At 31.1% G+C, this 12,169-nt stretch overlaps 1 protein-coding gene across 1 annotated transcript in view; it reads right to left on the bottom strand.

Annotated features, from left to right (window-relative positions):
* Positions 1-8,846, bottom strand: part of LOC114329820 (fatty acid synthase-like) — a 164,881-nt gene extending 156,035 nt beyond the window's left edge. The window contains exon 1 of the mRNA XM_050646366.1: positions 8,710-8,846. The gene's annotated coding sequence lies outside the window, so the exon portion shown is untranslated. The remainder of the gene's footprint in view (positions 1-8,709) is intronic.
* Between the last annotated feature and the right edge of the window lie 3,323 nt (positions 8,847-12,169).

Raw genomic sequence — 12,169 nt, 5'->3', positions numbered from 1 at the left:
TGGTTTGACCAAGTATATGGTCAAACCTCAAACCAAAAAAAGTTACATGCATGCGTTGTGCACAGATAGAAAAGATTAAAATAAATAAAGGAAAGGCGATTGAAGGTCTTCATGCCCAGGCTAATGCTATGAAACAATTAAGTGAAAAAAATTTCCTGCAATTTCGATCGGAGAAACTGTAACAATACATAATATCCCCAGCTTTGATAGAGCCAAAGGAGATGCTCGAAATATTTTGGGCATCATACAAGATAAAACCACATTTTTTTCAAGAAATCAAATACGAGAATGCAAAGAGAATTTTTTTAATTTAGAGGATGTTCCAGATGTTAAGCTGCCTCTAAGAGAAATTAGTACAAAAGATTCTAAATTTGGAAGACCAGGCAAAATGCTACTGCAATAAGAAATAATGCTCTTCAAAATTATGTAAGTGTAAAAGGTCTAACGTATTGTGCAACTCTAAATGCCATAATACCTCAACATGTGAGAATCAACACTTTTTTTTATTTTAATAACAATACAGGGTGTTTCATTGGGAAAGTAACATAGGTTAACTGTAGAAAGAGGACACTTGGGTGGTCTGAAAAATACCATACCTAATGGGTCTTACTTCATTAGTAACAAAGATACTGGGCGTTTTACCTATTTTGCCATTTTTTTATTTGGTTCATAACTTTTTAACCACACTGTATATTTATTTTATATTTGACACGCAAATATTATTTAAGGTGTACAGTCAACTAATTTATTTAAAATTGTAAAAAATCCAGGTCCGGATTAAAAAATATTACAAAAATTTTCCGACCCAAAAACAACACCCTGTACATTGAATTTTTTTAAAATAGATTTTGCATTTGAAAAGAGGATGAAAAACTAAATTTAGTGGTATACTTTGAATTTTTGGCAAAATGACTTTTCTGGTCAAATTTTGAATTTGAATTCTGAAATTATGTGAATTGCGAAAGCTCGAAGTAGAAAAAAAATTGAAATACGACTTACAACTTGCTAACCATACTTTATTTTTATTTTATATTTATCACTGAATATTTTTTAAGGTGTCCAATCATTTAATTTATTTACAATTATAAAAAAAATCCAGGGCCGGATTAAAAAATATTGGAAAAATGAAATTTTAATTAATAGCATTATTTATTGTAAATTGTTAAAATGTTAACATTTTAGTATTTTTTTTATTATGTCGACAAATAATTCCATAACCAATATTCACCTTTAATTAATAAATAAATAATACAGAGTCCACAAAAAATACATAACTTTAGTTAACGAACTATCTTAAATATTAAAAGAAAAACAGAAAAAAATTGCTGAAAAATAACTTTTAGATATCTAATATCCAAAATTTCGAACGAGGAAATAAATAGTAGAGAAGAACTTTTTGAGCGGATTCGAGACGCCTTCCAATAAATGAAGAATAACCCTGACGATATTAGGAAGTCAGTCAGACAAATAACAAAAAGAGCAAGACTTTGGCCAATAATTTTGATAAGTTATTTTTTGGAAAAATTTTTGTTTTTTTTTTAATTTGTAAGACAGATCGTTGATTAAAGTTATGTATTTTTTTGTAAACATTTTATTATTTATTCATTGATTAAAGGTGAATATTTGTTATGAATTATTTGTCGCCATAATAAAAACGAACACTAAAATGTTAACATTTAACCAATTTAGAATAAATAATGGCATTAATTAAAATGAAGTCACAGTTTAATTTTTTTAATTTGAGCTCTCGCAATTCATATAATTTCAGAATTCAAATTCAAAATTTTACCAGAAAAATCATTTTGCCGAATATTCAAAGTATACCACTAAATTTAGTTTTTCGTCCTCTTCTTAAGTGCAAAATCCATTTAAAAAAAATTTATGTACAGGGTGTTTTTTGGGTCGGAATGTTTTTCCAATATATTTTAATCTGGCCCTGGATTTTTTATAATTGTAAATAAATTAATTGATTGGGCACCTTAAATAATATTCTGTGTTAAATATAAAATAAATATATAGTGTGTTTAATAAGTTTTAAGTATTATTTCAATTTTTTTTCTACTTCGAGCTCTCACAATTCGCATAATTTCAGATTCAAATTCAAAATTTTATCAGAAAAATCATTTTGCCAAAAATTCAAAGTATACCAATAAATTTAGTTTTTCATCTTCTTTTCAAATACAAAATCCATTTTAAAAAATTTAATGTACAGGGTGTTGTTTTTGTGTCGGAATATTTTTCCAATATTTTTTAATCCGGACCTGGATTTTTACAATTTTAAATAAATTAGTTGATTGTACACCTTAAATAATATTTTTGTGTCAAATATGAAATAAATATACAGTGTGGTTAAAAAGTTATGAACCAAATAAAAAAAATGGTAAAATAGAAAAAACACCCAGTATCTTTGTTATTAATGAAGTAAGACCCATTAAGTATGGTATTTTTGAGACCGCCTAAGTGTCCTATTTCTACAGTTAACGTATGTTACTTTCCCAATGAAACACCCTGTATAAAAATAATAAACATTAAAATTAAAAAATGACGTTTTATTAAACCTAATCTAACAAATTACGACATTTTAATAGCTGATCGGGGTTTGACTAGTCAAACCCCGATTTCATAAAATTAAATTTCGACCTTTGCCTGAACAACTTAGTCTCTCCTAGGTTTGACTAGTCAAAGGCCGAAATTGTAATTTATTTCGGGCTTTGACTAAGACCATCAGTCAGACCTGAGGATTGCCTAGTCAAACCTAGGAGTGTCTGAAATTCGGGCTTTGACTATAACATATACACCATTGACCTCAAGCGTTATTATCCTTATAATACCCTTGGTACCTTAATAACTATAATATTTCGAGACTCATTAAAATATAGTTCAACTTTTGAACAGAAGATTTTGAGTAACATTCATACCGATAGCTTGTTTACTATTTTTGTTGGAAATAACCCACAATTTTACTTTGAAATTAAATTTATTTGACGTTTCAATTTCCACGTCGGAAATCGTTCTCAAAATAGAAAACATTGATGAATTAAACAAATTTTGTTTTTGTTGCTTGGCACAAAAATTCTTTGAATAATCTAACTTTATCTGACTCATTCATATTGACAATTCAGACATATATTGTAGATGACTTTAAAATGACATTGTCAATATTTTTAAATTGCGTTCCTGGGAAGACTTTACTGAAAGATAGTTCATTCGATTACATGATGTTGCCAACTAGAAAATCCAAACCAGGGACAGAGCAGAATGGCACAGGAAGCTTGATGGTAGGGGAGCCCAAGCGGGGATTTTTGCAGTTACTCAAGCGCGTCAGACAAAACACACATGGAGACAAACCTTGTACCCTGTAAATGTACCCCTACCATATATTGGCTGTTAATACAGGGGAGTTCGTGAAGGGGTTTCGTTTAATGTTCCGAAAAAAAAAAAATGTATTCTTGCAAAAACTCGAAATCGTCAGATGAAGATAAGGTAAGTTAAGTACAGGCGTGTATATTTCAACAATCTGACGATTTGAGGGAGTCGTAAGGAAATGGGAAGTCACAAAAAAGCGAATATTGTCGTCAGATCGAAAAACAAAAAAAAAATGCTTGTTCAATATTTTTCAAAAATCTATCGAACGATACTAACCACGACCCCCACGGAGAGGGGTGTGGATAAATTTAAAATTTTAAATAGGAACCCCGCGATATTTCCCGAAATGAACATCAGATTGAAAAACTGAAAAATACACTTATTTAATATTTTTGAAAAATCTATCGAATGAGACCAAACACAACAACCCCCCATGTAGGTGGGTTGGGGTTACTTTAAAATCTTAAATAGCAGCTCTCATTTTTATTGCAGATTTGGATTCCTTACGTAAAAATAAGTAACTGTTTTCCAAATTATGGATAAACGGCACTTTAATCGGAAAAAACGATTCTTGGAAATGGAAAATTAAATTAAAAAGGGAAAGTCCCCATTAAAATTGAAAACTTAACTTTTTTTTGTTTTAGGACCCAATCTTCACAACTCAATATGTCTCCATAACGCTTTAATAAATGCAAATTTAGCATCCTTGCCTCCCCTACTATGAGAAGGTCAAAAGTACCTGAATTTTTTTTGTAGAAATTAACTAATATTTTAAAACTTTTCACTAATTGATCCTTAGCGAATAAATACGGTATGGTGCAAATGAAAGGAATAAATTCGTTATTTCGCAAACCGGCGACTTTAAGAAAAAATCCCGAAACAGGTCGATTTTTATTTTTAAATTATAATATTTTGAATGGAAGCTAGGACAAATAATCCCCGGACAAATAATCCCGGACAAAAATCCCCACAAATTATCCCTGGACAAAAAATCCCCACAATAAATCCCGGACAAATAATCCACACAATTTTTTTTGGACAAAATATCCCCACAAAAAATCCCAGACAAAAAATCCCGAAGAAATATTTGCTGTCGAATAGTTCTCTAAAAGTTTTCCTGAAATTTTAACAAATTTCAAATTCCAATTCCATGCTGAAAACTTTAAATTATGCATGACAAAAAGTGTGAGTTTTTTAAAAAATCGTGGAAAATATGAGGAATGAGCTAAGACCTTATACATACATTTTACAACTATTAGCTATTACAATTACATACATTTTACTTCGCGCGTTAGCATGTGAACGGTCTTCAGTAAAATGTTTGTAGTTGTAATCGCGCGTTATCAAAACGCGCGTTAAGCGCCTGTCATGAAAACTGGGCCTTAGCTCATTCCCCATATATTCCACGATTTTTGAAAAAACTCACACTTTTTTGTCATGTAAAATTTGAAGTTTTCAGCATGGAATTGGAATTCAAAATTTGTTAAAATTTTGGGAACATTTTAGAGAACTATTCTGCAGCAAATATTTCTTGGGGATTCTTTGTCAGGGATTTTTTGTGGGGATATTTTGTCAAAAAAAAATTGTGGGGATTATTTGTCCGGGATTTTTTGTGAGGTTTTTTTGTCCGGGGATTATTTGTCCGGGGATATTTTGTCCAGGGATAATTTGTGGGGATTTTTTGTCCGGTATTATTTGTCCGGGGATTATTTGTCCGGACCCCCATATAAGTCTTACTAGTGACGTCATCCATCTGTGCGTGATGATCTAATCGATGATTTTTTTAAATGAGAATAGGGGTCGTGTGCTGGCTCATTTGAAAGGTTATTTAATTTTCTATTCAGTAATATCAACATTTACATAATTATTTATATAGGGTGTCAAAAAAAATATTTTAAATTAAAATATTTGACAAAAAAAGAAGAATGTGTGTAATTTATTTAATTCAAAATACATTATACTCCTGTCACCAATTAGAAAAAAAAAAATATTTATATCACAAATAAACATTGCTTTTCGCTTAAATTAAATGTACAAACTTCCAAGCCGTAGGTGGCTGGCGGGAGCTGGCTTGAACATTGAATTTAATCGAAAAGCAATGTTTATTTGCGAAATAAACATTTTTTTTGTTTTCGGGCAACAGTAAAATGCATTTTAAATTAAATAAATTACATACATCCTTCTTTTTTTTGTCAAATGATTTAATTAAAAAAATTTTTTTGACACGCTATACAAATAATTATGTAAATGTTTTCATCACTGAATAGAGAATTGAATGACCTTTCAAATGAGCTAGTACACGACCCCTATTCACATTTAAAAAAATCATCGATTACGTCATCACCCCCAGATGGATGACGTCACTAGTATCACATACATGCCAAAATATCATAATTTAAAAATAAAAATCGACCTCTTTCGGGATTTTTCCGTAAAGTCGTCGGTTTAGGAAATAACGAATTTATTCCTTTCATTTGCACCATACTGTATATATTTAAAATTCCCTGTTATTGTTAGGTACTAGCGTATTTTTCATTACTTTCTTAAAAAGTATAAAAAGCAAAAATACCTTAACGGTTATAAATTTAGTATACGTGTTTTACGTTTAACGTTATAAATTGTGTTGTAAAATTAGAAAAACTTAGATTTCAATATGTTTTTTATTGTATGTTCAATAAATAACCATCAAACAAAAAAAATGAAAATAGGTACTTATTATTAACAACAAATAAAAACTTAGAATGTTTTTTCATTTCAAAGTAAGATATTTTTCAAGCCGAAATCCCAAGAAAATTTAAAATATGGATATTAAAATCGAGTATTTTCTCTTAGAGCTCGAATAAAAGCTCTCTTCATTTCTTTTAGCCGTATTTATTCGCACTCGTTTACAAATTCGCCAACAAACTAATTTTGCCTAACTACTCTTCCTAAGTCTTCCCACTAATGTTCTATGGGGTTAAATCTGTACTTCTAGGAGGTCAGGATAGTATCAGAATACCAACATCTTTAAAGTACTTCATAAAGTAATTCATTCTAGAAATTGCATATAAGGCATCACATGTTCGGCATTAAGGTCACATCTCTCTAACATAACAAGATCTATATCTCTCTTCTATGGCGCTACAGCCCAAGTGGGGCCCTGCCTCCCCCAGCATCCTCCTCCAAGTATCTCTGTCTCTGGCTGCTCTTCTCCAGTTGTCCACCCTCAATATCTCTTTAGCATCAGTTCTCACTTCGTCTAACATCCCCCTTGATCTGCTTACTGGCCGACATCCCACCATAGTCCGGTAACTGTTCTACTAGGTGTTCCGTCGTTATCCATTCTTATAAGGTGTCCTGCCCAGCGCAATCTTTGTATTTTTGCATAATTTGCTATAGAAGGTTCTCCTCTGAAGGGATAAATTTTATTGATCTGATGAGAATCGTAAAAAATGGCAAAAATCGAGCGATGTTTATTTATTTAAGAGCTTTATAAAAAATGACTTCATTTCAAGCCCGAAGGTAGGTTTGTCAAACTTTTTTCATTTTTTTGGCATCCCAAAATTGACATTCTAAGCAAAATTTAGCTTGTTCGTATTAGTTTTACAGGTTCAGTTACATTTTCGTTCCTGTCGATTGCACTATTATTGAGAATAAGAATAAAAATATTGAAATACACTCTAGAGCTTCACGATACGATACAATATCAATACTTTTTAAGTATTAAGTATTGTATTGGTTATGCCAATGAAGTATCGTATCGAGTATCGATATCGGCAGTACTTTCTTATAAAAATATCGTATTGCTATTGATTTCGATACGATATCGATACAATACTCGATGAAATATCGACATAAAAAGGATTATTAAATATAATAATTCTTGACATAATAAAAAAGACATTAAATTAATAAAAAAACTATTCTTTATTCATTTATCACTATCGTTATTAAACAAAGCTCTTAAAATATACATAGAGCAGTCACTGAAGGTGGATTTGAACTATTACCCCTGATTTCGTTGAACCTCAATAGATTCTTTTGAACATTGGTGAGTGGTTAGAGGTTATCTTAAAGAGCAAATGTGACATAGTGCCGATTTGCGCTTTTTGCATTTTAGGGGTGAAATCCACCCTTGCTTTAAAATTATTTTTTATATTTCTGAAAGTGCAGTCATCGAAGGTTTTCCCCTCCGATTTCGTTGAACCTCCATTGATTCTCATGCAAATTGGTGAGTAGTTAGAGGATACCTCAGGAAACAAAAATGATATGATGCCAACTTGCGCTTCTTGCATTTTAGGGGTGAAATCCACCCTTTTTAAATGAAAAAATACAGGTTTAAGCAGTATGGCGTAAGTATAATTTATTATTGTAATTGATTTTTCAACCCTTGTAGCAACCTTAGCCTAAATAAAATTTCACGTAATTGTTGTAGCAATTAATGTTGGGCAATAATAACTCACAAATAATGAAGTATCATAAATAGAGATAGGAAATAATGAAGTTCCATAAAATAGCATTTCATTAAAATGTGAAATTACAAGGTGCTCCATTTGAGAAAACTCAAGAAATACTCATTCAGTTTCGACCAATCCTGTATACTAAAATTAAAACATTTAGCTATATTAATAATTTTTAGCAATAGACTATATTAAAAATAATTTGAATATTAATAGATTTCTTATAACTTATATAGGAATGCTCCTTTGAAAGTCGACTAAAACTTACTAATTCTGTATTGTTTAAAAACTACTTTTGAAAAGATAGGGAAGTCCCCGGAGATTCGGAATAAATCGCAATTCAGTATTTTTTTTCAAAATTATTCTTTCGTCATCATCACTCACTTCGATAATATTGCCACAAATTCCACTTGATAAACAGTGTAATCATAACAGTCATTTACTCACTCTCAAGAGTTTCAAGTTCAGGCACTAAAGTGTAAAATATTATAACTGCTGATGCTTGGGTTGCAGATCACTTAATACTTTTATGTAAATATTTATGATCTAAATACCTATTCCACAAAATATAATCAAACAACTGTAGCGTTTTATTTTTTTTTCTCGATATTGATATTTTCAATAATATCGAGGCAAGCGTATCGACAATATAAGAGTATTGTATTGATTTCAGATAATGAGTATCGTATCGACATTAACATTGCTAAGGTTTGTATTGTATCGGTATCGTATTGGTTTTCGATACGATATCAATACAATATCAATATTTTTATCGAATATCGTGAAGGTCTAAAATACACAGAAAATAGAAATATATTGTAATTATTATTGGTCCAAGATGAGAGCGGAAAAATTAAGTAGTATATTGTTAATAATTTAATAAAAAAAAAATATTGGTACCTACTGGCTTTATGAACTGCTGGAGAGCGTTTAAGTTTCTAAATTAACGTTCCACCTTAAAATCACAGTTTTTGGACTAAAACCACGACACAAATAACAAACAACAAAAACTGAATATTAAATTTTTTGGAAATGTATAAATTACGGTATATATACTGCCAAAGTTCAATCACTTACTCAGATATTAACCTCTAACAAATATGAACCTTTGATTTGCATATCTCATTGTTACATTCTTTTAAATTTCCGCCCAAATAAACAGGGTTGTCGTTTTACATTTCTCTTTTCCATAATTTAAATTAAAAAAATCCTTGATAAATTAATTGTGATACATGATTATGGTACACGATTTTTACGGATTTAGAGAGATTTTTACAAATAAGAGCAACAGAGATGAAATTCCTAAGGAGAAGCTGCAGAGTAACAAGGAGAGATATAATAAGTAACATGGAGATTAAGAGAAGAATATGAGAGTGAACTCAGACATAATAGACTACATCGAAAAAAAGAGATTAACCTGGTACGGACATGTCAGAAGAGCAGACCAAAATCGTTGGATAAACCGAATAAGAGAGTGGAGCCACATAGGAAAAAGGAAGAGAGGCAGACCCCGAAGCTCCTTCAGAGATGAAGTGGACGAAGCAATGGAGAGAAGAAATCTGCAGGAAGGGGACTCGTAAGACAGAAAGAGCTGGAGAGAACGGGTGAGTGAAGTAATACAGTGAAAACTGTGGAAATCCTTAGTATACAGGGTGTCCCAGACTAATTTACCCACGCTATATCTCTTAAACGAATAGAGATTTTCGAATGGGACAAAATGTGTTCTATTCTACTTGTAATACACTTCAATATAGCGTAGAAAAAAATCATCCCCTAAATATTCATCCCTTAGTTACAACCCCTAACTTTAATTTTTTTTAGTAGCACCCTGTATATTTTTTTATAGTTTTGGATGTTGTCTTCTATCGTCTATTCAACACATTCTTTGAAAATAAAATCGGTTCCTAAATAACCAAGAAAATATCAGTTTAGTTTTGTTAATTATGTGTCCCAGACTAATTTATCAAGGCTATATTTCATAAACGAATAGAGATTTTCGAATGGGACAAACACTGATCTATTACATTAAATTTGTAATACACTTTAATATGGCGTAGAAAAAAAATATCCCCTAAATATTCATCCCTTAGTTACAACCCCTAACTTTATTTTTTTTTAAATAGCACCCTGTAAGTTAGGGATGAATATTTAGGGGATGAATTGTTTCTACGCCATATGAAAGTGTATTACAAATGGAATAGATCAGTTTTTGTGCCATTCGAAAATCTCTATTCGTTTAAGAAATATAGCCTGGATAAATTAGTCTGGGACGCACAATTTAACAAAAATAAACTGATAGTTTCTAGGTTATTTACGAACCGATTTTACTTTCAAAAAATGTGTTGAATAGACGATGAAAGACCACATCCAAAACTATAAAAAAATATACAGGGTGCTATTAAAAAAATTAAAGTTAGGGGTTGTAACTAAGGGATGATTATTTAGGGGATGATTTTTTTTGTACGCCATATTAAAGTGTATTACAAGTAGAATATATCACATTTTGTCCCATTCGAAAATCTCTATTCGTTTAAGAGATATAGCGTGGGTAAATTAGTCTGGGACACCCTGTATATAGGAAAAGATTCTTAAAGGAGAAGTAGACCGCAATATAGAGCTCGCTACGGAGTAGCTATATTAATGGACAAGAAATGTATTTCTAGCTCGATCAAACTGATCAGATGGTTTTTTTTTCTTTAGGTGCCGCCTCTCAGTCGGAGTTTGTATAACATCACCACTATTATCACTCTGTCTATAGCTAAACGGAAATGTACTATTGCAGCGGTTCTTAAACTTTTTGAGTCATGTACCACCTACAGTTCTTTTTATTATTTTTGGTACCACATATGTATACAGGTAACAACAATACAGGTCATAAATTAAATCACATATTCTGGTACCAAAAGTAGTTCGATTGAACCTAACTTACCCTAGTGCAAATATGCACACAAAAAAAGTTACAGCCCTCTGAAGTTACAAAATGAAACTCGATTTTTTACGATATATCGAAAACTATTGGAGAATTTTTAATGAAAATGGACATGTGGCATTACTATGGCAGGAAATTATAGTGAAATTTGTGCACCCATAAAAATTTTATGGGGTTTTGTTCCCTTAAACCCCACCAAACTTTTATGTACGTTCCGATTAAATTATTATTGTGGTACCGTTAATTAAACACAATGTTTTTGAAACTTTTTTGCCTCTTAGTATTTTTTCGATAAAACAGTTTTAATCGAGATGCGGCTTCTTTTTTAATATGTTTACATAACAATTTTATGGAGGTTTTGTGCCTTTAAACCCCCCAAATGTTTGTGTACCAGGAGCGTAATTTGAAATTTTGATAGGGGGGGCAAGAATTATATATACAATACGTTTATATTCAAACATAATACAAAATTGATCTATTTTTTGTAAATTTCAGTAATTTTCAGGGTCAAGGGGGGGGGGCAAATGCCCCCCTGCCCCCTATCAAATGACGCCCCTGTTGTGTACGTTCCAATTAAACTATTATTGCGGTACCACTAGTTGAATACAGCGTTTTTAAAACTTTTTTGCCTCATAGTATTTTTCCGATAAGGCACCTTTTTTTATCGAGATGTGGCTTCTTTTTTAATATGGTTAAAAATATACCTGAATCTGTAATTTATAAATAACTTTTCATGTTATTATCGGGTCTCTATTATAATAATAATCGTACTTAACAGTATACAAATATGCGGTGGATTTGACAAATATTTAAAATATCTCGATAAAAACTAGCTTTTAGAAAAATTATTAAGAGGCAAAAAAGTTTTAAAAACATTGTGTTTAACTAATGGTGCCACAATGATAATTTACCTGGAATGTACACAAAAGTTTGGGGGGGGGGGAGGTTTAAAGGAACAAAACCCCCATAAAATTTTTATGGGGTGCACAAATTTCACTATAATTTTTTTAAAGATTTTAATATGTCCGTTTTCAGTAAGAAAACTCAAATAGTTTTCGATATATTGGAAAAAATTGATTTTTATTTTGTAACTTCAAAGGGCTGTAACTTTTTTTATGTGCCCATTTGTACTAAGGTAAAATGAAACTTATTTTTGGTCCCAGAATATGTGATTTAATTTATGACCTGTATTTTTGTTACACACTGTATTTTTATAGTGTATTATGAAGACTTACTAAGTACTGCTATTTTAATTTTTTTTTGTGTTTTGTGTACCACCGCAAGTAATGAAATGTACCACCAGTGGTACATGTACCACAGATTGAGAATCGCTGTACTATTGAATTACATTTAAACAAGTCTTCCAACGTACTTAGGAATGGACCTGGTCGCAAACAATGAAGAAGAACTGAAAATAAATAGAAGGCTTATCCTG

This window comes from Diabrotica virgifera, chromosome 3 (genome assembly GCF_917563875.1).
Source record: "Diabrotica virgifera virgifera chromosome 3, PGI_DIABVI_V3a".
In the NCBI taxonomy this organism is placed as follows: Eukaryota; Metazoa; Arthropoda; class Insecta; order Coleoptera; family Chrysomelidae; genus Diabrotica; species Diabrotica virgifera.
The sequence above is the reverse complement of the archived record's forward strand: the minus strand, read 5'-3'. Positions and strand labels throughout refer to the sequence as shown.